The 27001-nt window shown below is 51.5% G+C and overlaps 1 protein-coding gene across 6 annotated transcripts in view; it reads right to left on the reverse strand.

Moving 5' to 3' along the window:
- The window catches only part of FGF13 (fibroblast growth factor 13), a 184411-nt gene that overhangs the window by 149077 nt on the left and 8333 nt on the right, over positions 1-27001 (reverse strand). The gene's annotated exons all lie outside the window — the stretch shown is intronic.

The following is a 27001-nucleotide window of genomic DNA, read 5'->3' on the forward strand; positions in this document are numbered from 1 at the left end:
TCTCATCTCTGAATAAAGGCTCCCAAGGAAGAGAGGGAAGTTCCAGTACCAAAGCGAACTGTGCCTGCAGCCAGGGCAGAAACATCTGAGAATCTGAGAGAACTTCACACAGCACCCAACCAGAGCTACAACTAAAGGATCAGGTTTAACTGGACCCCCCACAGCACCCCTCTGAAACGCTTTCTCACCGATGTTTACCTGCTCTGAAACGAGGGGAAGGAGGATGCTGTCTTTGTTATCGGGTAATTAAATTAAACATCTGTGATCAAGCGCTCTGTAATTAACACATGTTTACAGCCACGGTGGCATCTAAACTGCCCCACACAGGGCAGGTGACTGTGCCACCCACACACCTGGCAGCACCAGGTGCCCCACACAGGGCAGGTGACTGTGCCACCCTGATTACCTGGGCAGGACAAGGTGCCTCACACAGGGCAGGTGACTGTGCCACCCCACACACCTGGCAGCACAAGGTGCCCCACGCAGGGCAGGTGACTGTGCCACCCACACACCTGGCAGCACCAGGTGCCCCGCAGGGTGCCAGCCTGTGCACACAGGCCCACGCTGCTGTGACACACCGGGCTGTGCTGGACTGACACACGGACACTGCTGTCCCTCCACGCAGCAGCTGAGCAGCCCTGGCTGCACAGAGGGCTGCAGGGAATGGACAAACCCATCCACTGGGAGGGTGTTTCAAAAGGAAAGGGGCAAAGGAAGGAAAAAGCAATTTCACACTGAGCACCACCAGCCTCTGCAGCCCGGGCTGCGCTGGACTGACACACGGACACTGCTGTCCCTCCACGCAGCAGCTGAGCAGCCCTGGCTGCACAGAGGGCTGCAGGGAATGGACAAACCCATCCACTGGGAGGGTGTTTCAAAAGGAAAGGGGCAAAGGAAGGAAAAAGCAATTTCACACTGAGCACCACCAGCCTCCAGCACTAAGGAAAAAGCTTTCCCAGCACTTCTCCCTGTTTCCCAGCTAAAGCTGCTGTGAGAACAAGAGGCAGATCTCTCCTTGCGAGACTCTTCTGTTGCTTTACTGCAGTCTCTAGACTCTGTAAAAACCAGACATTTTAATTTAGTTTTCAATGTCAAATAACTGATTTCAAGTGCATTTCCCACAGCAATCCATACATTCTCTGCCTTTCCACTTTTAAATGTGTGATAGCTTGCAGCTCTCTGAGGCTGCAGTATATATTATACTGCAAAATTACCATGTCGACAAATAACTTTTCTTCACTTGTAAACAGATCCTTTCTGTGAGCTGGCAGATGTCTGCCAAATTACGCTTTTACTCATTGAGATGTTCATTGGGAAAAATATTAGTAAGATACAGCCCTCTTGTGCAGTGAGCAGCAACAAAAGCCTTGATGGAAAACGACTCCACCAAAACACTCATCTCAGCAGGGAGGGCAGCTCTGAGCACTGGGGTGCCACCAGGGCACCTCAGGCCCTGGGCAGAGCAGCTCCTGGTAAACCCCTCACCCAGGGGACGTGTCTCAGAACCAGTCAGTGGGCAGGTCCCAAATCTGCAGAGCACTGTCCTGGAGGGGTGCTGGGTGCTGTCACACCCGCACAGCCTGCAGACATGAATCCAGGTGAATCCACACCTTTGCAGGTCCCCAGAGGCCCAAGGGTGCCAGTGCCAGGCTGGCACCCCTGCCCAGAGCTGCTCTGCTCCAGGCTGAGCCCAGCAGCACGGGGGGCTCAGCTGGCTCCCCAGACATGCTGCAAGCCCTCAGCACCACCGTGCCCCCCTGGCACCCCTGGCACCAGCCCAGAGCCTCCCCACGCCCCGGGCACCCTGAGGTCACAGCAGAGCCAGGCGGGGATGCTGTGCCCAGGACTGCCCTGGCTGTGCCCTGCAGCATCGCCACCAGCGAGGGTGCAGCTCTGGCACAAGGCAGCACAGGAAAGGGGGAGGACTCGAGGCTTCCCCCAGATAAAATCCATCAGACAACAACTGGTTCCTTCCAGCACCACCTGAGCAGTCACTGGCCACCGGTGTGTCAGCTTGCTCTCAGTGTTTTAAAAGCTGTGCTTTCTAAAACACATGAACAGAACTTAAAAAATGAGTAAGCAGGTGCACATACACAACTTCAATCCTCAGAATCTGAGGAAAGGATCAAACCCACAAACTTCCCAAGGAAGAGGGCACCACATCACTCCTGAAATGGCAACAGATGTGCCCAGGGGCAGCTCACAAGAACTTCTGCTGGGACAGACCAGCACCCAGGAGGTCAGGAGGCTGGTGCTTGCTGCAAAAGGCCAAGGAGGGCAGCAGGGCCACGGGCATGGAGGAGAAGCTGTAGCTACTGCTGGCACAGCCAACGACCTGTATGGCCTTTTTATTTTTAAACACACGGCGTGCAATGCCAGATTAATGAAAAGGATCCATTTCCATCATATGCAGGATCTGTTTACTGCTGTGCTGTCAGGGCTGAATGCAGCACACGTTTGCAGCACAGGGAGAACACATGGACTGCAGGAAAAGCAGGCACACAATTCTCACAGAAGGAATTGCGAGTCAATGGCTAAGCTGTACAGCTTTAACAACACGACTGACAACCCAGACCAGGCACTTGGCCACAGAGACCAATTCAGAAAAGAAGCCAGTCCGTGGTAAAGATAAATCAGTCTCTCTGTGGACACTTAATTTCTTCATGTACTCAACAGCAGCCATGCAAACGTAGCACTAAAACAGAGAGGAGAGAGGAGTTCAGGAACAAAAGCACAAAAAAGGCATTGTTCCATCAGAAATTCTCATAAAAACAGAAACCACTACACACATGGAAGCTGAAGAAGGCTTTTCATGTCACAGGAACCCAAACCTTGCAACACACAGCAAAATTTAATATCCTACAAATATCCTTCTGTGAAACCCAGGTCTTGCAACAAGCAGCCCAATCCAATAACCTTCTGTAGAAGCAGCAAATGAAATCCCCTCGTAGCAGGGCAGCAGAGCAGCTTTCTGCACTGAGCAAGGCCACCCTCCACCTGCAGCTCCCCAGGGCAGGTGGGATGTGAGTGCTGCAGGAACCCCAGCCCGGGCACTCTGCTGGCGCTCCCAGGTGAGCAGGGAGAGCACACACAGCAGAGGGATGCCACCTTCAGCCAACGCTGGCTGAGCTCCTCAGGCCTCGTGTCAGCTCCTGCACGAGTGCCAGCAGGCTTCCCCCCACCTCCAGGTCTGTGCACTCCAGAGGGGCTCCCTGGCACGCCAGGATAACGCCAACACCAAGGAAACGTGACAGGATCTGGTTCAGAGCTACAAATGCCTTTCCCCAAAATGTGTTTGAGGATCTCAGAGGGTAACTCCAAACCCCACGTTAACACCAGGATTTTGTCACTGGTAGTGAAGTGCTGCACCCAGAAAACACCTTTTCTTAAAGACCACGTGCTCATTCAGTTATTTCTTTACGAGTCACACCCTCTCCCTCTCTTTAAAAACAAGATTTCTCCAAGTTGCCAACAGTTGTTTCAAATATGCTCCTTTGCTGAATAAGCCTCCCAGTTTCTATATTCAGAGCACAACCAATGCAGAAGTCTCAACACCCACTAAACTTGAATAATTTATACTGTTACAGTCTTGTGTGGCAAGATACAAAGTGACTTAATCATCAGGTATTCATAGCATTCTCCTCCACAGAAGTATGAAACTCAGTGAAAAATATCATTCCAATGCAAGTCCTCAGGCAGCGTGTTCCACATAGGAGACAGAGTCGTTTCCATTAAAAATTCAGAGCCACAGACAAATAAAATACTTTTGGTTCTGTGCGACTGCTTGCCTGGGCAGTTGGACAATTCATTATTAAGCACATTCCATTTCCAGAATAAGCTGAAAAAACGGGACAGATTGCTTTAATATTAATTCACGTGTCTGCACGGTGCCTCTTGCATCTCATGAAGCTTTTTAAGCCTAATTCAAAGGCAGAATGGCTTTCACTGCCTCAGTGTTTGCAGTGAGCACACCTACACCCTGGCTAAGCACCCCTGCACAGATACTTTCTCAAAGGGAAAACATGGCCTGGCAGCAGGAGCTGTGCGTTCCCTTGCCTCATATTCCTCCTGCTTATATTTGTATAAACATATAAACAAAGAAAGCAAATGTTTCCCTTCTGGCCTCAGCTGAAAGCTGCTCCAACAGTTTCACGTGAGAGCCACAGAACGATTCTGTTTTGGGCTCTGTCGTTTTGGTTTAGGACACAGCGAGGTGCTGTTACTGAAACCACTGCTTTTCAGAGTCCTGGAATTGTTTAGGTTGGAAAAAACCTTCAAGGCCACCAAGTGCCACCTACCATTACCCTAAGAGCACCAAGCATTAGACCCTGTCCCTAGGTGCCACCAGCACACACCTCTGCCTTCTCCATCTCTGCCCTTCTCATCTTCTGCTCTGCCCTTCTCCCTCACCCATCATCCCCATCCCCTCCACTCTGCTCTGCCCTCACCCATCATCCCCATCCCCTCCACTCTGCTCTGCCCTTCTCCCTCACCCATCATCCCCATGCCCTCCACTCTGCTCTGCCCTCATCCATCATCCCCTTGTCCTCCTTCTGCTCTGCCCACCCAGCTCTGCCCGCCCATCCTGGCCCTGCTTCTGTCCTCCTTCAGCCTTCTCTGCTCTTCCCCAGAGCTGTGTCTGCAGCACAGCTCACACACACACAAGCTTCTCTGTGGAGGCTGGATGCTGAGCTGTCTTTGGGAAAAAAACCCCTACAAGAGATGTTTTCCTCCTTTAAACACTTTAAAGGTTTATAAAAGTGAAAGGAGATTAAAAACATGTATGTGATTGCCCGTTCCATAAGTAGTTTTTGAAAGCACGCTGAGTTTAATGATATCTCAGTGGAACAAAATGAAGCAAATCACTAATCACAGTTACAAAAAAAAATTCCTACAGCAAAGCACTCTCATTAGTTCCTGGTTTAAAGTGGTTCCACCTGCCTTATGAACATGTGCATTTCATCAATGCCTTTAAAGAAGGATCCTGATATCAAAGTGCCCCAAAGCAAACAAAAACCCAGCACACCAGCAGCCCACCAGCCCAGTGAGCAGCAGCCATGGCCAGGGGACATGGCACACAGAGGCTGTCCTGTGGCTGGGCAGTGCCCGGGGACACGGACATGGCACACACACTGCCCTGTGGCTGGGCAGTGCCAGGGGACACGGGCACACGGACTGCCCTATGGCAGGGCAGGGGACAGGGCACACACACTGTCCTGTGGCAGTGCCAGGGGACACGGGCACACGGACTGCCCTATGGCAGGGCAGGGGACAGGGCACACAGACTGTCCTGTGGCAGTGCCAGGGGACACGGGCACACGGACTGCCCTATGGCAGGGCAGGGGACAGGGCACACAGACTGTCCTGTGGCAGTGCCAGGGGACACGGGCACACGGACTGCCCTATGGCAGGGCAGGGGACAGGGCACACAGACTGTCCTGTGGCAGTGCCAGGGGACACGGGCACACGGACTGCCCTATGGCAGGGCAGGGGACAGGGCACACAGACTGTCCTGTGGCAGTGCCAGGGGACACGGGCACACGGACTGCCCTATGGCAGGGCAGGGGACAGGGCACACAGACTGTCCTGTGGCAGTGCCAGGGGACACGGGCACACGGACTGCCCTATGGCAGGGCAGGGGACAGGGCACACAGACTGTCCTGTGGCAGTGCCAGGGGACACGGGCACACGGACTGCCCTATGGCAGGGCAGGGGACAGGGCACACAGACTGTCCTGTGGCAGTGCCAGGGGACACGGGCACACGGACTGCCCTATGGCAGGGCAGGGGACAGGGCACACAGACTGTCCTGTGGCAGTGCCAGGGGACACGGGCACACGGACTGCCCTATGGCAGGGCAGGGGACAGGGCACACAGACTGTCCTGTGGCAGTGCCAGGGGACACGGGCACACGGACTGCCCTATGGCAGGGCAGGGGACAGGGCACACAGACTGTCCTGTGGCAGTGCCAGGGGACACGGGCACACACACTGCCCTGTGGCAGGGCAGTGCCAGGGGACACAGACATGGCACACACACTGTCCTGTGGCAGTGCCAGGGGACACGGACATGGCACACACACTGTCCTGTGGCAGTGCCAGGGGACACGGACACGGCACACACACTGTCCTGTGGCTGGGCAGTGCCAGGGGACACGGACATGGCACACACACTGCCCTGTGGCAGTGCCAGGGGACACGGGCACACAGAGGCTGTCCTGTGGCAGGGCAGTGCCAGGGGACACGGACATGGCACACACACTGCCCTGTGGCTGGGCAGTGCCAGGGGACACGGGCACACACACTGCCCTGTGGCAGTGCCAGGGGACAGGGGCACACACACTGCCCTGTGGCTGGGCAGTGCCAGGGGACACGGGCACACACACTGCCCTGTGGCAGTGCCAGGGGACAGGGGCACACACACTGCCCTGTGGCTGGGCAGTGCCAGGGGACAGGGGCACACACACTGCCCTGTGGCTGGGCAGTGCCAGGGGACACGGGAACACACACTGCCCTGTGGCAGTGCCAGGGGACATGGCACACAGAGGCTGTCCTGTGGCAGGGCAGTGCCAGGGGACACGGACATGGCACACACACTGCCCTGTGGCTGGGCAGTGCCAGGGGACACGGGCACACACACTGCCCTGTGGCAGTGCCAGGGGACACGGGCACACACACTGCCCTGTGGCTGGGCAGTGCCAGGGGCTCACTCCAGCCCGCTCCAGGCAGCAGCAGTGCCAGGGGAGCAGCAATGTGAGGGTGCAGGAGCTGATCCCCTGGCAGTGCCCAGCTCAGCACCTCCTCAGAGCTGCACACTCCACATCAGCAGCCTGTGGCAGTGCTGGCACCAGCTTGGCCTGCTCTCATCCCCTCCCCTGCCCAGCCCATCCTTTCTCCTGTGCTCCCTATTTAAGCACACCTTGGCAGGGCAGGGAGCCTCTCTGCCATGCCTGCACTCAGCCACCAGCCTCCAGTGCTGTCCTGAGCCCAGCAGAGCCTCTGGAGGCAGCACGTGCAGTGAGCACAGCCAGGGCCGGGTGCACGTTGTGATCTCCTGACCCCAGCAGGCACCGGCCTGACAGAAAAGCCACCAGTGCAGGGGAGTTAACTCCCTTTATGAACTGCAGGCTCATTGATATTTCAGCTCTCAGTTCGTGGCGTGGCTCTGTGGTTTCCCAAAGCCTGTTTTAGCATTTCTCTTCTGCTGTGACACCTGGCAGCACAGCTTCAATGCTCCCTGGGAGCAGAGAGGGCTGCCAGCACTCAGCTCAGTACCTGCACCACAATCACACTGACCAGACCTTCAGTCTGCAAGGGGCTCCAGGTGCCTTGAAACTATTTCCACAAAGGAAGGGAAGAGCAATGGAATTTGGCTTCAAACACATGAGTCCTTGCCAGGTAGGAATTTTAAGGCCTGACACCTAAAGGAATGAAATCACTCATGTGACAATAACCCACCAAAAGCAGTGTCATCAAGGCTTTTATAAATGAAAAAGCTTTTAAGAAATCAGCTCTAATTAGCTGAACTCAGTTTTGCTACTCAATACCATGGAATAAAGTAAATCTCAGTGTTTTATTTTTAGCATCTGCTGCATTACAAAATAGTGTCTGACAAAAACCTGCTCTCCCCATCATCCAAAAGGCCCTTCTCCTTTCCTCTGGCTAAAGCCACCTGCTGTTATCCATGCTGAGCCCCTGCCAGCACACCAGCAATATCAGATCCAACAGCTACAGGCCAGTGCAGCCCTGCTTTTCCACAGCTGGCAACAGAAGGGTGCAGTGTGGCCCCTCCAGGCTTGGCAGATCAGGGGGCTACATGGGAACGGACCAGCTCAGCTTTTACCGAGGCTGAAAAGAGCACAAAGTCAATGCCAGGACCATGGAAGGATCATGAACAGCTGCCCACAGAGCAACAGCACTTCTGTGGGATCCAGGTGCAGACAGGCCAGCCATGCATCTGCTAATTAAGTGGCAATACAAACACAATAATTATAGCTATCACATCATCACATGTTCTCCCCTAATTATTCCTAGTTATAATATTTACACCTTTGAGTGCAACAACAAAGGTACAGGCCTTTCTTGCCGCTGTTCTTGCTATTTTGCCCAGGAGAGTGTTCCCAGTTCACAGGACCCCAGTGGGAGTGGGCCAGGCTGAACCCTGTTACATAAACGGGGCCTTGAAGGCTCCGAGCCAGAAGGGTCCATTCTCTCATTTTACTGGGACATGTGTTTATTTGAGGACGTGAATATCACAAATATTCATCCCAGCTCGCTAGACTGGCAAAGAGCTGTCAGACAAAATCCATCAGGGAGGAACTGTATTTAAAGTGGGGCCCCTGCCTGCCCTCCATGCAGCTCCTCCAGAGCACACAGCAGGCTGAGCCCAGGCAGCAGCACTGCCACTTTCTGCAGGCTGTCCTTGTCCCGTGTTTCTGCCACAGTGGAAAACACAGTTCAAACTTCTGAGACATCTGAAGATGAACCCCACACACACAAAGAAACTCCTCCCCAAAAGCTACAGAGGCAGCATATCCAGGAAATGGTAATTTACCCTGTTAAGGGCAAAAAGACAGTGAAGTCTTGAGAACCCCAAGCAACCAAAGCATTCACAAAATGAGACATACAGATCCCTGTTTCTACTAAAAGAAATTATCACCTAAGCATGTGAGGGGCTGAGCCAGCTGAGTGATCCACGTTTGCTCAATTAAACCAGGTTTTATCCTACAGCAGCCAACAGAAGACTGATTCCTAGCTACACCCAAATAGGTGGATACATCTGCCAGCCTCAGAGCTGCACCCTGGGTCCCACCAGCACTGCTGAGTGAGGACAGCCCCTCCATCACACAGCCCACGCTGGCTCAGCTGCCCTGGCCCCACTTCAGCAGCCCTTCTGAAGAGCAAGGACACCCCTTGTTCAGCTCATCTGCCCACAGATACAGGCCTTTCTTCTTATTTTTCCCCTCTCTTCTTTTTCCTTTCTAATTGAACTACTTTGGACAAAGGTAGCTCTTCCTGCAGCGGAAACCAATTATGAAATAAATCTAATATTCAGATCAGACTGTATTAGAAGGGACTACTCATCATATATATGATATTTCCAGATTACATCTTAGCATGGCTCACTGAGTCATCACTTCAGCATTCTCACTAAATCAAAAATTAAACAAAGCGAATCAGTCAATTAATGGGGCTGCTCCTTGCTCTGTACACAAATAATCCTTTCAAGTCCAACCCTTAACTCAATTTGGAGCAGGGAGTGCTCAGTATCTGGGAAGGAGCAGTGACAGGGCAGGGCTGGCTGCTCTGGTACAGCCAGGACAGCCAGCCCAGGGTCTGAGCCTGGGCCACACCAAGGCCACCCTGGCCACAGCCCCAGCCTGAGCCCCTCACTCTGAGAGACACCCAGCACTGCCCAGGAACAGAACCCCAAACCCACCCTGAGCCCCGGGTCTGAGCCTGGGCCACACCAAGGCCACCCTGGCCACAGCCCCAGCCTGAGCCCCTCACTCTGAGAGACACCCAGCACTGCCCAGGAACAGAACCCCAAACCCACCCTGAGCCCCCCACTCTGTGAGAGACACCCAGCACTGCCCAGGAACAGAGCCCCAAACCCACCCTGAGCCCCTCCTTCCCCAGCACTGCCCAGGAACAGAGCCCCAAACCCACCCTGAGCCCCTCCTTCCCCAGCACTGCCCAGGAACAGAGCCCCAAACCCACCCTGAGCCCCTCCTTCCCCAGCACTGCCCAGGAACAGAGCCCCAAACCCACCCTGAGCCCCTCCTTCCCCAGCACTGCCCAGGAACAGAGCCCCAAACCCACCCTGAGCCCCTCCTTCCCCAGCACTGCCCAGGAACAAAACCCCAAGAAGCAGAGTGCATAATCCCCTCTACTCCTTCCACACACCAAAGCCGTTCTCTCCCCAAACCTGTGCCAAGCATGGAAGGCACACTGGCAATCTGCTGATTTCTTCATCTATCTGTCCACCCTGAGAGAAACCCAATACTGCCCAGGAACAAAACCCCAAACTCACCCCGAGCCCCTCATTCCCCAGCACTGCCCAGGAACAAAACCCCAAGAAGCAGAGTGCATAATCCCCTCTACTCCCTCCACGCACCAAAGCCATTCTCTGCCCAAACCTGTGCCAAGCATGGAAGGCACACTGGCAATCTGCTGATTTCTTCATCTATCTGATAACCTGGCTGCACCCACAGCCAGTTTGGATACGGTCAGTACTTTGAGAGACAAGGAGAGAGAAGATGCAAAGTGCTCTGCTCCTCAGCAGACACAGTGGCTTGCTGATGATACACACAGCACTCCACTTTCAGCACGTACACTTTAGGGAAAGGGAAAGGAAGGATGGGTTCAGTGCACAAGAAAATATTTTGCCCTTGAGAAATGCTTCCTAGGTCTGAAATAGCTGTCTGTACCAGTACAGAGACAGACCCAGTGCCACCAAATGTGATCTGTGCAGCCTCTCTCCAGCCACAGAAGAGTTAGGTGCCTGGTTTTTAAAGCAAAACAATGGTCTGTATAAGCTGCTTTTAGCACAAAAGCTACAGCTCCTAAGTCACCATCCATGAGCCGTGCCAGTGCTCATAACAGAGAGAGCAGCCCTAGCACAGGTAACATTCTCTCCTTCCCAGCTAACCCCACACTGGTCAGAACAAAGCTGCTCTCAGTATCCAGCTCCTGAAGAAACAGCCACATTCAGATCTTCTCTCAGCTGGGATGCAGGCACAGCGAGAGGATAAATGCTCCTTTGCAGCAGCAAAGATGAGATTGTTGCTCCCTCTTACACACAAGTGTTTGTGTACTTACTCTCCAATTCAAAACACACCCTCCTTTAATTCTCCATTCACTCCTCACATGCACATGGCTCCAAGAACAGAAATTCTGAGCAAGTGATGAAAAGAGTTCTAGCCTCACTGAAGTCTGCAGAGGAGCTTTGCAATGGATTTCGATGGGATTAGAGCCTTTATCTAGATTAAAAGTGTTTAATAGCCCAGCTAACAAACAAGCTGCTCTGCATGAGGAGACATTAGGATTGTGTTTTTCTTGACTGGTGACTTTTCCCCCCACATCCCCCCCTCAGCAGCATCTGCCATGTCTGTGCACATTCTAGCTCACAGTATTTTCCCACCTTTCCCCAGTTTCTGGCCTGCCTGGCTGGACATGTGGCTGACTCGAGGATGCAGTCACATCAGCATCTGGCCAGTTCTCTGGACGTAAGAGAGGAGGTGTGAGTCCCTCTGCCTCACCAGAGGTGCTGCTTTGGGTCCTTCTTCACAAAACAGCATTTCCATAAAACTGCAGAAACTCAACGTTATTGAAGTCAAACTGACTTTGCTGAGTTCAAGCTTCACACAGATGAAAATATTTGACAGACCATGTAATCATGCACAGCACTGTCCCTAAGAAACCAAACTGGGATGTCATATTTTCAACAAACCTAGGGGTTGAGTATAATTTGTTGTAAGTACGAAACTAAAAGCCTAAGGACTTACACTTCACCTTGCATTTGCCAGGAATTGCTGCTATGGGGAATTGGATCAGCAGTGCAAGCTAACAAGGGAGACAATCTCAGCTATGAAGGCAGAGGGCTACTCAGATATATCTGCATCATTTCTCTTGTCCTTCATATTGTTGAGATAAATCCAAATAATTTAACTTCACAGCTATTTCTGCACCTTGGAAAATGACTGCAGACATCCATCACCAAGCACACACTCGTGGACCAAGGACTGGGAACAAGTCCTGCTGCTCAGGTGCTTGCACTGGGGAGCATCTGCCAATGGGTTTGTCCTGCTTGTGCTTTTATTGTGGTAAACTCTCAGGAAATGGTTTTTAATCCTAATCATCAGCTTCAAACCCACCACCATTGCAAAGTCAGGCATGCACAGCATCCTGTGCTTCAATGCTTTCCAACAAAGTACTGACCATACCAAAACTGGCTTTTCCTTCCACTGCACATGTTCCAGCACCTCATCTCCAAGTCCTCTATCTACAGCTCTGTCAGAGCAGCTCCAGAAGAGCTGCCTGCTAAGCTCCATAATTATGCTAAGTAGCAGGATCTAATAATCCATGGGCATGTAGGAAAGCTGTCGGAATTACCCTTGCTCAGGTCTCAGTGCAAAGCAGAACTGGGGTGTGTGTACAGAACTGGCATTACTTTTACATCATGGTGTGAGGACAACAAAGCCACTTGGGCACTGCCCCAAGGAGCCATCCCCAAAGCCAGGCCAGGTGAGCCCCGAGAGCACACCCTGGATCTCCAGCACTCAGCTGGACCCAGCAGCAGCAGCCAGGGAAGCCCTGGACAGCACTGGCTCTGTGTCACAGCCCTGCACACATCCTCCTGTTTTTACACAGGCAGTATTGCACTTTTCTGAGATGCATTGTTTTGACTGCAGCTACCAGCTGTGACCCTGCCACCCCAACTGCTTTTCCCTTCTCCCCCTGCTCCAGCTCTTTGCAAACCATCTTCTCTCTGGCAAATGTTTCTGAGAGTCTTCGCCTGCTTTTGAACACGAATACATTACGGCAATGAATTGATTTTATTATCTTTAAGACATCTTCTACCTCTGATTACTTTGCGCTTAATGCACAAAGAACATTCACATGTAATCTAGACATGCAGGGCATACAGACTAATAATTATATAGTAAAGAGCTCCCATTTAAATATATGTCATTTACATTTAAAATCCTGTTCATTTTTTCTTAACATTCTATATTAAAGCTGATTTAAATTATATCCTAATGCTGCCCTGTAATTGCAAGAGTAAAATTTAGTATTTATTCCAAAGTTAATGAGTATCTATAACTTACATTAACTGGGAAGCAATAAATTACAGTAAAATATTATTTGCTGCACTAAAACCTAGCAGAAATTCTATTGCAGGATAACAGGTAGTTCCAATTCTGGGATTTACAAGTTAGTGCCACACACAGGGGACAACAGTCAGCTCAGGCCCAGAGATGGCTCCAGCTGATCTTTTAATCCCTCTGATGGCAAGAAGTCCCATCTGAACATCATTTCCACACTGTCTTGGAGACATTCCACATCCATAAGCACGGCACAAGAAATGCAAGGTTTTTGTTGTTTTTTTTTTAAATCAAGAGATGAAATGCAAGCCCCCCAAGAAACACAGTGCCTTTTTACAAAGACAGCCAGCTCCCCCTGTGGGGCAGCAGAAGGGGCCAGGATGAGGCAAACAGAGCTCCTGCCCGTGGAACAGCCCTGCTCTCCTGCAGGCAGCTGAGCTCGCCCAGCCAGCTTCCAGCTGCCCTGTGTCTGCACTAACGCTTTAACTGAGGCACCATTTCAGAAGCTCTGAAGGAAAGCAGAACAAGAGCGCTGAGCGCTGCCCTGCAGGCTCGGACACAGCCTCCCAGCTGCTGGCCACAGCCACAGCCGTGCACACATTAACACAGGGCTCGCATGCCAAATAAGCCTGCTCGAGCAAACCACAAGTGATGGGGAGAGCAGAGAACAGAGGATTTGTCTGATGCCAGCCCAAAGCCAGCGTGGTGCCCCGAACACCAGGAACACCCATTTGTATTTAGGAACGACTCAGCACCACCGCTGCAAGGAGAATGAGCCCCCCCAACGTCTTCAGAAGGCACACACCTGGACTGCTAAAGCAGTGAGATTTGTTTGTTCTGCACAGATGTAATTAACATCTTCAGAGTGGATAATGTACTTCACATCTGCTTCTGGTTACTAATTTAGCCAGTCTGAAAACGGAGGCATGCACACGGGAAAGCCAGACTCATTACCTGCCAGCAAAGACCACCAGTTGATTCCCACCAGGACCTGCCCTTATTAACCTTAGTTTTAAATTACAAAGTCACAGATGTACTCATCAGTTGCTTGATGAAGATTCATTTGCCAATCTCATCTCACAAAAGGAGTAATTAATGTGAAGACATTACAGGCTGATGATTGGAATTGTTATAACGCAGGACTGCAGACAAATAGCAAGGCACCTCCATATCTGTAACAACTAGAAGCTCTCTCAAATGATCCAATTTACCAGCATAATTGTAAGAAATTAAGCAAAAAGCACTGAATTGCATCAGTCCTGGGCCCGTTCTGCACACAGACAGAATTGATGTCTCCAAGTGTAGCACTGTTATAGCTGTGCTGGTTTGAGGACAGGAAGAAAGATCTCTGTCATTTATTTGGCCATTTTTGTAGGAAAGAGTGAACAAATCTTTGGCACATAATCCCTCCAGCAGATCTGGCACAAGCAGAAGCACAGCCCAGCCCTTTGGGGTACACCTGCAGTGCCCCCTCACCAGGCAGCTGCCAGCTCCCCTCCCTACACCGGAGCTGTGCCACTGCAAACAGGAGGGACAGCAGGGACAGCAGGGACAGCAGGGACAGCAGGGACAGCAGGGACAGCAGCCAGGGGGCTCAGAGGGGACAGCAGGGACAGCAGCCAGGGGGGCTCAGAGGGGACAGCAGCCAGGGGGGCTCAGAGGGGACAGCAGCCAGGGGGGGCTCAGCGGGGACAGCAGCCAGGGGGGATCAGAGGGGACAGCAGGGACAGCAGCCAGGGGGGCTCAGCAGGGACAGCAGCTGGCAGACCCCAGGCACTGGCTGCAGAGTGTGTTTGCTGTGCAGATGTGCCAGCCCCACCACAGATGGAGGCACAAAGAGCAGCCTGGGGTGCCCTGCTGATGTCTCCTCTCCCTTGTCTCCTCAGCATCCCCTGGCATGGACAGGTCCTGGATCTTTGCAGGCTTTTCCCAGCATGATCATTACTCAAGATCCAAATTCAGTGGTAAAAAGCAACAAAACCCACTGAAGTATTGATTCTCTAGTCAGAACAAAGTTACTTAGGAAAGGAAAGTGAAAGCTGTGCACCTACAGGGCTCTCCTGTCAAACACAACAGTTTTTACATCTCCAGATTCTTGGTCTTCAATTCTGTCTTACCACTGTCATTAAAGAACTCACAGGCATTTGCTGAGGATTAGCTCAGCTCCAGACATTCTCCTTCCCCTCTGCCTTGCTTCAACCACCTAACACTCACAAGGACTACAAGCACACAAGAAACATTCCACAATTCCAAAACATTCCAGGTACACAAACCACAGCCAGGTATTCACAGAGCAGCTCCAGCCCAGCACCACTGAGGACGTGTGGCTTTAGCCCAAGCTTATTTACCATGAACAGGAAAACAGAAACTTGGACACGTAAATGCAGTAGATGACAACAGCCTGAGGACAGAACCAGCCCAGAACCATTGCAGAAACTTCAGAGGGAGAATGGTTTCCCAGAAAAGGACACAATGAATATGTGAGAGTACTGGAAAGAAAATGAGTGCCCTTGTAAGGTGTACTGAATAATCTCTTCCCTTCAATGAAGAGCACTGTGATTTCATGCTAAGATTCTTCAGCAGCTAAGCTTTTCTAAACATGCTCAGGGACAGAGAGATGCTGTTTTGAAAGATGCCCAGAAGGGTTTTCAGGAGACAAAGACAGAAAATAAAGTCAGTGATGAGCAGTAACTGTATAATCCTGGGTCTGTGCTGCCCATCTGAATGTCAGCTGTTTCATGTACAATTCTCTGACATTTTGCTTTCAAGGCTGCCTGCTTGCTGCTCAAGCCACACATTTTTCAGCTAATCCTGATCTGTGGAAAAGTTTTATCAGTAGCTATTTAACAGCAATACTGCTACTAAAAACACAACAGGAAATGAACAGCTGGAGTGTTACGTAGATAGATTTCCTTGCATAAAGCAATAAAGACAGGCTGAGGGTGCATATGGCCATTGAAAAGTTTCTCCTCTGAAACGAGGAGCACCAGGTTGTGCAGACCTTATTAGTAATGAAAAGAACTTACTCAGCTAAGCAGCCTGGAAAATCTCATCTTTTGGGGATCTGCTTTCTGTGTGGAAGCACTGCAGTGGAGCCTGGACACATGAAGCAAAGAAGAAAACCCTGAAATATTAAATATTAACTAGATACGACTCAATTAAGGAAAGCTTTCACACAATCCATGATTCACACTGAAAAAGGACTTGACCATTGTGAAGACAACTCTCAGCTCCAGGGGCTCCACAAGTGCAGGAATACAGCCCACGATCCCTTCTGCTCCAAACCAAAACACAAAGTATTTGATCATTTAACATATGACCTAGAGAATGCCCTGACCACTGTGTCCCCAGTTAAAAAACCTGTAACAAAACCACAGCAACCTTCAGAGGTAGAGGCATTACATTTTGCTAGCAATTGAAAAGCTGGGAACTTAGGATGCCAGTCAAGCACAACACCCAGCTCCCACCTTCATAAAGACCAAAAGGCTGAAAGATAAGTCTGATCAAAATGGTTTTCATTACAACACAGCTGATTTTTTCTCAGGCAGAGGACTCTGTGTGCCATAATCTTTTGGGCTTTGATAAGTATTTTCTAAAATGTCATTTCTGACAGGTCATGTAGAGTTCAGTAGAGGGGGTTATTTATAAATCATCTCTCCATAAGCAGGGTGCAGCACTGCCTGTCCAGCAGCTCCCCCTCAGGACACCCATGAACCTGGAGTGAGGATGGGCCTCAGACAGTGCTGGAGCCCCTGGCCAGACACTCTGGGCACCACCTTGGGCAGAGCAGGGCAGGACAGCTCGAACTGGAGCAGCTGTGGCCACAGAGAGCCCTTCACTGTCACCCACTGTCCTTCTGACAGCTCCCAAACCCCTGGTGATTGGGGATAAAATTACCCAGCACACACGACACCCACAGAGGAGCCACAGCCATGGAACTGTGAAGTGCCCTGAACACCACATTCATACCCTAATTTTATCCTCTCCCCCATCTCCCAGAAATACCCAGAACCCTAAAACTGGGTCACTGCTGCCTGGAGGGTGGCAGGGGAAAATTCATAAATATTGATGCAGCAAAAAGAAATAAACTTTTCTTGGAGAAGTGGGTTCTGCCTACCATGCCCCAGGAGCCTCAGCACCATCAGCATTTTGTGGTGCCAAACCATCATTTAAAGGCTGAATTTTCTGCCAATTCACAGGCCCTGTCAAGGCTTCCCATTTTCCATTTCAGCCCATTAATATCATGAGAAGTCAAGAGCCTTCTTTGGCCTCGGCACCACTTCTGGAAAGGACTTGTACTCCCTCCAAAAGCTGCCTTTCCTGATGAGGCTGGGAGAGAAGATGCTCCTCACATGCCAGCAAAGCACAAACTCCTCCAGCCCCAGCGTCCAGCAGCAGTCAGCAGGATTTGTGTTTCAAAGTCACATATCTTCCAGAAACATGGTTTTCTGATTCAGAAGAGCCTTCTAATAATGAACTGCACAGCCCATAGCTATTTCAGTTCGCTGGTTTTTAAATAGCACCAAAAATTTCATGATAAATTATGTTATTTAAAGAACTTAGGGTAGGGAAAAAATAAGCACAACCAACTCATCTATTCACAAGGAAAAGCCTTCCAGTAAACACCTGCATCATAAAGGAGAGAACAGACAGGAAAGTTCTCCTAAACCACTAAAATTAGGTTTTGCCAGAGGCAAAGAGCAGAGGGCATGAGTGAGCTCAGGACGTCACTAAGTGATCATCTGCTCAGGAGAACAATGCAGCTTTCACACCAAGAACACAGTTATAGCTCTCTGCAAGAAATTGCTCAGAAATACAGTTAGCAGGTAATGTAATTGAACAAATATGTCTCATGGAAAGGACATAAACTTCAGATTAACCAGAGCCTGAACTTTGTTGTTGGTCACATTTCATAGACGCTGAAACCACCGCAGCTCAACAAACCCAGCCTCACACTCGAGGGGCACTCGAACCATCAGTCATGCTGAGCCAAACCTGCACCCAACAGGAGCTTATCAACAGAAAGAAAAAGCTGCTTGCATATTTTTAATTCAACATACTCTCTTCAGGGTGTCGTTGTTATTTTGATATTCAAACAATTCTCACTGGCATTCGAGTTATCCGTAATTTCTTTCACAGCCAGGGGAGCAGAGAGCTGCAGCTGGGGAGCAGGGGGTGGTAGGAGGCTGCAGGAAGCTGCATGGACCCTCAGAGAAGGTTCTCTGTCCTTTCAGGGCAGGGATGTGTGTGCAGAAGGAGTGCACAGTGCCTGGGGCACCCCCATGGAAACGCCTTCAGACACCAAACCTGTGCATGCATCGCTCACTGTCTGCACCAGGGAGTGGTTTCCACACCTCTGCTGTCTGCCAAAGAGCCACAGCATTAACAGAGAGGTAAACTGGCTGCTGCTGTCCCGGCAGAGCAGCACAAACACGTGTCACCACTCATCTCTGCGCTTACGGGCGCTGCGTTATCCTCCCTCGGCTCTGAGAGCGAGGGCCAGCAGTCCAAGGAGAAAAACATCACAGCTAGAATAGAACAACTGAAACCCGAGGAAAAAACTGGCATTGGAATGGCTGCACTCCTACAGGGAAAGCACATCAATAGGTGCCATGCCCCCTCAGTGGCAGCCACAGCACAGCACCGGTGCCCACTAAAACCCAAGCCCACCAGTGCCGCCGGGCAGCTCCCCTGCCAGCAGCCAGCCCTCCTGCGAGCCCCGGGCTTTGTACTGCCACGGACAGGTCAACACAACTGACCAAGGACGAAGGAGGACTAAAATAGCTCGCCTTCTTCCTAAAGCCACTGGCAAAAATCAAACCAATTAAAATCATGATCCGAGTCAGTTTTAGTCAATCGTTGGCACCTCGGGCAGAACGCCGCCAGAGCAGAGCTGCTGTTGGCTTCCAATTCGGCTGTCAGTGCGACAAGGGAAGGGGCTCGAGGAGAGGAAAGAAGGCATTACTAATAACAGAGGCAAGGATGAGAGCTCGGTCCACACCACGGGCACAGGATTTGCATCAGCTTCCCGCGCCTGTCTGACAGCAAGCCTGGCCCAGGGCACAAATAAAACCAGGAAGCAAAGAGGAAAACTTGAAGGGAAGCAAAAAAACCCCAAAAAAATTGTGTACAGACGCATAAAGAATAAAGAATATTTTTACAGAACTGTTAAAACCAAACATTCCCCAAAAAAATGTTTTCAATGAGCAAGTGACAAAGGCACCTTGCAGATCACCATGGACGCTTCATGGACAGCAAGTCCTGTCACCTGAGCAAGCAGAGAGGGAAGGCTGGACCATCAACACCAAACCCAACAGAAATAAGGCACTGCATTGGTCACTGCACACCAAACCATGGGACGAGGACTGTTGCTATCTTATTGCAAAAGTTCCATACCTTCTTGGAGATCTCAGGGGCAGCTCCTCACAGTACTGACTCCTTCACAGCACAGCCAACAAACTCTCATTTCCTCCTCAGCACAGCCAACCACTCTGTTGTAGCACTCTTCTTGGTTACATCTGTGGCTTGTCCTTAATCGTTGGTAGCTGGTACAGCTGCAGCTCCTCAGGGGTGAGATTACCTTCTATTCTATCCCCCTGCAGTGCACACCCTGTACCTGTACGGGCTCTGCATCAGAGTCACCTCAGCTGGCTCGTCCAGGAGCACAGGGAGCAGTGCCAGCAGCAGTGCTGGCAAGAGGTGGAGGGCACAATGTAAGAACCTACAGAATACCTCGGTACTGATGCTGGCTGTGCCCAAGCAGCACCAGCACGCAATGATGGCAACACCACTGAGAAAGCAGCCAAGGACTGAGGCTGGGCTCTGGTTACTGCTGGGTTTGTGGGACAGGACAGCGATGGGTTTGTGGGACAGGACACTGAGGGGCTCCTGGGACAGGACACTGCTGGGTTTGTGGGACAGGACACTGACAGGCACACCTGGAGGTGCTGTGTGCAGCCCCACACTGACAGGTTTGTGGGACAGGACACTGCTGGGCACACCTGGAGGTGCTGTGTGCAGCCCCACACTGACAGGTTTGTGGGACAGGACACTGCTGGGTTTATGGGACAGGACACTGCTGGGTTTGTGGGACAGGACACTGACAGGCACACCTGGAGGTGCTGTGTGCAGCCCCACACTGACAGGTTTGTGGGACAGGACACTGAGGGGCTCCTGGGACAGGACATTGATGAGTTTGTGGGACAGGACACTGCTGGGCACACCTGGAGGGGCTGTGTGCAGCCCCACACTGACAGGTTTGTGGGACAGGACACTGACAGGCACACCTGGAGGGGCTGTGTGCAGCCCCACACTGACAGTTTTGTGGGACAGGACACTGACAGGCACTCCTGGAGGTGCTGTGTGCAGCCCCACACTGACAGGTTTGTGGGACAGGACACTGCTGGGTTTATGGGACAGGACACTGCTGGGTTTGTGGGACAGGACACTGCTGGGCACACCTGGAGGGGCTGTGTGCAGCCCCACACGGGCACCGAGGCTGCTGGAGGGGCAGGCCAGCCAAGCCCAGCTGCAGAGGTGAGGCCATCACCCAGCCCTGGGGAGGGCTGAAGGACAGTGCCTGTCCTGGTGCCTGCACAGCTCCTGGATGGGCCAGTGCCCTGCGGGGCGGCTGCAGCAGCTGGCACAGCTGGTGAATGCAGGACACGGCTGCACAGGAGCACACAGCTCTCTGAAGGGGTGCCATCCACAGCTGCAGGGATTCGTGTGCCCAAGGCAGCGTGGTTAGCCTAGCAGCACCTTGCGAGGTGAGGCCATCACCCAGCCCTGGGAGGGCTGAAGGACAGTGCCTGTCCTGGTGCCTGCACAGCTCCTGGATGGGCCAGTGCCCTGCGGGGCGGCTGCAGCAGCTGGCACAGCTGGTGAATGCAGGACACGGCTGCACAGGAGCACACAGCTCTCTGAAGGGGTGCCATCCACAGCTGCAGGGATTCGTGTGCCCAAGGCAGCGTGGTTAGCCTAGCAGCACCTTGCAGCAGCAGCTCAGTGCCATCACACCAGCAGCACGTCAGGGCACAGCAGCCACGGGCACCGAGGCAGGGCTGGGCCACCAAGCAACACCAACAGCATAAACACAACAAAGCTGCTCTGACACACCGTGACCCCTGACACAGGCAGGCCAATCTAAAAAAACCCCAAATGATCAAACAACAACAACAAAAACAGCACCACAGCACAGAAACTAAAAATAAGGTTCAGTAACACTGCTTTTCATCAGGTTTGCTCTGTGCCTGGAAGGGGAGAGCTTGCAGGGAGCAACACCTGCCCTCCCTCTGGACTCAGGCTCACAAACAACTCATCAATTCCCAATAGTTCACACCAGCTTGAGCCAAGGTATGGGGAGGAAAAACAAGAGCAAGAAATTGTTACAACTCTAAAAACACCATGCAGAGCTGAGCTGCAGGGCTGGGTCCCTGGCACAGACTGCCTCTCCTGCCTGTCCACGCACCTGGGCAGCTGTGCCCACACACCACTGCCCCTTCTGGGGTAAGGGGGGACCCTGTCCTTGCAGGAAAGCCTGGCAAGGTGCTCACTGCCTTTCAGCTGCACCCTCCGGTGCTTCAGGTGACCTACAGTCAGTCCTCATGGCTCATGTGGCACTTGGAGCAGCACAGGAAGGATTCATGTGTTTGTGCAGCACCCCACAGAGGCAGAGGAACTGAAAAGGGACCAGTTTCCAGGGGTAGCCAAGGTGCAGGAAGTAATTAATTAGTGAACTATATTGGCCTGCTGAAGTGTCTTTGCATTGTGAGAGTCCCATCCTTAACCTCCCTCGCAGGCAAAGTGAAAAGGATGGAGACATGACGTGATTCCAAAAGGACAAGCTGAGAAAAGATTAACCTGGATATGTGCAAAGAGGAGTGTTTAACACCACAGCACCCAGAGAAAAGCCTGTTACTACTCAAGATGGGAATTTAGCTACCACCACACCACACCAAAGGAAACTTCACCACGTTTCTGTCTTCTCCTTTAAAATCTGTCCCACGCCTTCCTCATATGTCTGCACGTCCTGATCAATTACCTTATGTCAAAGCCTTGTTACACACACACACACACAAGTTTTAATTGATTTACTCACGTCAGTGAGCAAGGAATAAATGAAATTACATCTTGGGAAATAAAGCTGGGCACACTGTGGCAGCCAGCCTCACTGCTGCGAGGTCTGAGAGCTCAGGAACAGGGCACATGTGGTCTGTGCCACAGTTTGATGTGAAGCCTCCCAGTGCCCTGAGAGCTGTGCTAGCTGATGCTCAGCCAGCCCACGGTGGTTTCTGTAGGGCAGCCAGGGGCTGAGCCCACAGTCATGCTCCACAGAAAGAACCTGCTCACTGACCACAGCAGTGTCAGCGAGAATTACACAGCACCAGCAGCTCCCTCCACACAGCAACACAGCCAGCACACTGCAGGTCTGAGTGCTGAAGAGAAATGCACATAAAACGAACATTTCCGTGCTTTCTGCTGGTATTTTGACTGGGTCAAAAACTGATGCCACCACCTTTTAAAGACTCTTCATTCTCACCACATTTACCAAGGTGTTCGTGATCCTTCCAGACCTTTGACTCAATAATCCTATGCTTGTGAATAAAGGTAAAACATAAATAAGAAGCAGATAAAGATGAAGATGAAGATAATGCAAGAGATTGAACTGTACAGCATAATTCCCAAAGCCAAATTTTGAAGCAGCAACAACCAAAATACAGCAGAACTGGAGAGGCAGCAGCTGCCTTCAAGGACATCCAGCACAGGACAGGGTAAAACTTCAAACCACACAGTTTCAGCTCACAGCATCTCAGGCAATCTCTGAGGATGCAAACTAAACAGGATTCTGCTCCCTTCTATTCACCAGCACAGTTTCTGCTGCTGCAAGATCAGACTTCAGGAACCAAATCTGTTCCTCTTACATACTTCAGTAATCCCATACTGCAGAATCAAGCCTCAAAATTGCTGTTCATTCTAGCAATCTTCAGGCTTATCTTATAACACTGATCCAACACAACCCCCCCCCACACTTTTTATAAAGAAAAAAACTGGGGAAAAAAGGAGTATTTAAAATATTCATCACAAGAGCGGCCAGCACCGTGAGGTGCAAAGCCTGTCACACTTCCACTGAGGACCTGGTTCAGCAAGGCTGGTTCTGAGCAGCACAAACCATGTTTCAGTCTAACCTGACAGGACAGTCCTGGCTCAGGCTCTGCTCCTCAGACGGTGCCACCCACATAAACACCGATGATCTATCAAAGTCTCCCACCAGCAGTTATTCAAACCCATCGCATGCACAGGACAGTTTAAAATGCTTGCAGCAGCAGTAAGAACAGTAATCACAGATCTGACTGAGGAGGCAAGAGCACTTTGAGAAAAGCCCTATGAAAGAACAGGGTTTCCAGTGAGTGCAAGCATTGTGGAGGAATACCAGCAATGCCCTCCCCAGCCCCCTGAAGGAAGGGCAATGTGCTATCCCCTGGCAGTGACAGAGGCACTGCCTGCAAACAGCTCACTCACACTCAGCCTCCCCAAAGCCTGCTAGGTTTTCTCCATTTCTCTCCTAAGCCTTCTGTCACTCACTCAGACTGCCTCACGCACACTCAATGCCTCCTGAAATGCACTGAACTAAGAATCTGTGATGGTGGGAACACGGCACGACAGGAATATCCAACACTCACTGAGAGGGGCCCAAAGCAGAGCACTAACAGGTTCTGGGGAAATGGAAAGTAGAGATGTTTGGCACCTTGCAGGACAGATTGTCAAGTCTTTTCTGCACCATTTCAGGCTGTGAAACCTGGGTGCTTTCCTGCACTCTGATATTACTACGAGTTACACCCACAGTATCTCCTCTTCCATTCCATTCTTCAGCTGCCTTGTGCTCTCCAGAGGCTTTTCAAAGCTAATTTGCCATCGTTCAAAGTCTCCCAGAATTTGCTTTCTCCCCCTTCCATTCTCAGCCTGGCACCTCTTATTCATTCCACAAAGCAATTTAAAGTCCATCCTTCATGATCAGATGTGGAGTGAAACAAGAACACTTCCAGACCCCAAGGCACAGCCCTGCTACTGAGCTCCCAGCCGTCCTCACAGCACTGACTCCAAACCCTGCTTTTTTCAGCTGTTATGGATTTCAAAATCTCTTCCAAACATTGTTCAGAAGGGCCTAACTAATTTTTCTGATCATACTCAAAAGTCTTGCAAAAACATCTCAGCTTTGACGGGAGGTCTATTCAGACCAAGGGTGGAACAAGGACAGGGATGGAAAACCTGACAGGTCTTTTTCCTTAAAATAGCTCCAGTGTGACTGTTTTTCCTGAGAAGCCTCAAAGAAGTTTTTCTTATGTCCTAGTGGGGAAACAAATTCAAACTTTTAAACCCTGAAAGCTGCCATGAAAAGAACTGACAGCTTTCACAGCTCTGCCTGATCCTTTCCTCCTCTACAGCCATTAACTGCTGCCACTTAAATTAAGCATCCCTAAACAAGAGCATCTACTGTTCTTAAATGAACTGCTAGGAAAAAGTCCAAGTCCATCTTCCTCCTGTCTTCCATGCTGCTCTCTCCTTGTGCAGGAGTTACTGGGTCACTGCCTACAAAGCTTTCACTCCTCTCCATCACCTACCAAGGGATACCCCTCATGAAGGGACTGTCATTTACACTGATCCCCATCATCCCAGAAATCATGGCATAGAAATTCCCCCCAAGGGCACAATTATACAAACAGAACTGGAAAACTGGGGTTTGCCCTGATAATCTGAAAAGAAAAACAAAAACCAAAGCAAACAAACAACGTGAAACCCAACCCCACAAGAAACACCCCAAGCCTCCTGCAGCCAAGGAAACATCCGTGCTGCTCTCCAGGGCCAGGCAGCACAGCTCTGCGTGGCCAGCAGCCAGAGCAGAGCAGACGTTCCTCGTCCAGCCTCCCTGGCCAGGCAGCGCGCTGACCTTGGAGTGCCTCTGGAACAGGTCACACCTCGCCCCAAAAACCTCTCTGCAGCTGGAGCCTGACTCCTGGCTTTCTGCTGCCGTAGCCTCCCCCCGAGGTGGTCAAGAAGAGCCTTGCCATTTGTTCCCTCTTGACTTACTTCACTTTTAGCACCTTTTATTGAGTTCCACCAAAACAAACGAAAACCCAATATCCTCTGCTCAGAAAGCAAACACGGGGCAGAGCGGGAAGGGGAGAGGAGCAGCAGATGAAAGCGACTCCAGCTCTCCTTGCCCAATCACTTGAAAGCAGTCAGCTATTTTTGGCAGTCTCTGGACGTTCAGTCACTGCTATGCAAGATGAGAAGGCAGCGTAAAGCAGAGCACATGACGAGGCTGCGCTGGGCACAGCAGGGACTCCTCAGCAGGAGCAGCAACAGCCTGGCCGGGCAGGAGCACCCACTGCCCCACGGCCTCTCACAGCTACAGATCACTGCCCTCAGGAAAGGCATGCACTGCAATCCCCCCACTGCTGCAGCGCCCAGAAATGCCCCCACATCTTTATGTCACTGGGGGAGACTCGCAGGGATCAGGCACTCCAGCTCTGCACCCCACAAGAAGTGACAATGGCTTGCAGTGACAACTGGGTCCATCCTGGCTTCTCATTCTCCTGCAGCACTCGGAGGAACAAAGTGTGAGTGACAGCACTGTGTATAATTACAATTAAAACATCTATCATTTTCCAGGCAGTACGGGGTAACTTGGGCAAACTGAGATGTAAGAGCAACATAAGAATTCCATGTGTGTACTGAACAGACACGATAGCTGCACAGAACTCCACAGCAGGCGTAAAAGCCAAAGGAAGAATGTTCCTGTGTGAGCAGTCTGACAGCACCCTGACAATGTGTGGAATTAAATCAGCCTCGGCTACTTGAGCACTGTGGCCAGTAGCAGTGAGCCACGTAAGAGACACAAGGGAAGAGAAGGGCACCTGCATCTTCTTGGAAACTGCTGGAAGATGGCTGGAAGAACAAACTCAGGAGGAATCTCTGTCCGGCCGTGTGTCTGTGGGCAGGTGAGTGTGAGCCAGGTGTGAGCAGAGCTGGGCATCCCTGCAGCTCAGCTGCACTGCTCCCTGCTGCTGCAGGATCTCTCCCTGCCCCACCTCCAGGCTTTCCTCTCAGTTCTTCCGTACTTTCTATTGTATCTTTGCATTTCATGCAATGAAAAATGCCCTCTGCTTTATCCCTTCATTTAAAGAAAATCAGGAATTTCTAAAATTTGAGCAAAAAGTCACTTCTAACAGAAGAGGAAAAACTCTGAAAACTCCTGGTTCCCCCTTGCTGGAGGTCCTCAAAAGCTGCTGGACACAGCCCTGAGTGACGTGTCAGGAGATCCCACTTCAGCAGCAGGATGAACTACAGGAGCTCCAGTGCTCCCCTCCAGTGAGGGCCATTCTGTGACTCCACACACAAAATGAACAGAAAAATAAAACAATTAGATGAGTACTAATTACCCCTGGATTTGAATGAACAGGCTAGGGGGGTAGCGGAAAGTGGCTCAGAACTCCTAAACTTCTACAATTAAACTCAGTGGCTAAAACCTGAGTGAAGGTCCTGGAAGCTGATGGTTGTCACCTCTGCTGTGCAGTCCCTGGGACGCCACCAGCACATGGGAAAGGTCCCCTGTGGCCAGGAGAGAGAGGGAACTGCCCAGCTCCTGCCTGTGAGAAGGGGAATCACCCGTCACCTCTGTCAGCAGAGGGCTGAGCCACCAGCCCCCGCTGTCCCCACGCTGAGCTGTGTGTCCCTGCCAGGGCTCAGCCCCAGGGGCTCTGTGAGGTGACAGCAGGGCTGCCCCAGAACTCCCAGGTGGTTCCACAAGGTTCCACAAAGGCTCAGGAGCCCTGGCAGCAGCACCAGTGCCACCTCGGTATGTTTTCTGGGGAGGGACAATCGAGGCTTCCAGGTGGTTCCACAAGGTTCCACAAAGGCTCAGGAGCCCTGGCAGCAGCACCAGTGCCACCTCGGTATGTTTTCTGGGGAGGGACAATCAGACAGGACTGGCCTGCTCTGTGACATGCCACCTCTGGGACAGCAGTCCCAGCTGCCAAAGCCCACGGGGACAGGGGAGGAAAATCAGACAGGACTGGACTGCTCTGTGACATGCCACCTCTGGGACAGCAGTCCCAGCTGCCAAAGCCCACGGGGACAGGACAGAGCACCCAGAGCAGGGCAGCAGGGCTGCTGCACC

This window comes from Passer montanus, unplaced genomic scaffold, assembly GCF_014805655.1.
Source record: "Passer montanus isolate IOZ18808 unplaced genomic scaffold, ASM1480565v1 scaffold49, whole genome shotgun sequence".
In the NCBI taxonomy this organism is placed as follows: Eukaryota; Metazoa; Chordata; class Aves; order Passeriformes; family Passeridae; genus Passer; species Passer montanus.